The sequence below is a fragment of the Amphiura filiformis genome, chromosome 20, assembly GCF_039555335.1.
Source record: "Amphiura filiformis chromosome 20, Afil_fr2py, whole genome shotgun sequence".
Taxonomy (NCBI): domain Eukaryota; kingdom Metazoa; phylum Echinodermata; class Ophiuroidea; order Amphilepidida; family Amphiuridae; genus Amphiura; species Amphiura filiformis.
In genome coordinates, this window is record NC_092647.1 from 56029700 (window position 1) to 56030380 (window position 681).

The window sequence follows — 681 nt, forward strand, 5'->3', positions numbered from 1 at the left end:
AAAAGAGCTTTAGGCCCTATTGTGACAATGTGCGCAATAGGCCTAAACGCGCAAAAATTTGTATTTTACTTTTTTGACCCCCTCTTTATGGGTTGTCAAAACTTTCTTGAATCCCCCCCTTGCCATGTCAAAACCTTTTGACCCCCCCCCCCTTGAGGTCAAAACCTTTTGACCCCCCCCAAATTTTCCAGCCCCCCACCAAGGTATTTATGAACGTTCCCTAAGCAGAGTAGGCCTAATTAAAGAATAGTTTGCACTGTATGTTTAGATAGTAATTATCATGGTTAATATAGTAGGCCTATGGAATTTATGGAATTGGTAAAATTGCGAATATTTTCTTTTATTGGTAGGCCTACGGTTAATGATTAGGATTGAGATATGTTTCATTTGGCAAAATTTGAAAAATGTTGCAAATTTATGTCTGCAATTCTATATTGAAAAATGTAATAATCCCAAAACTAGTGCTGTACAGATTTTTCTAGAGAATAGGAATGTGCCAAAAGTAAAATAATACAGTCATTGTAGTTTGAACACCCAGAACACCCTATATGTTGACCCCTGAAAAAGGGCTGAAACTTAATAACCTTTCCACTTTGAACCCCGCTCGCTACTGGTTTCCAGTAACTTTTTTTTATAACGTAATTACATGGCGATAAGTTGAACCGGGTTGAACAACGGGAA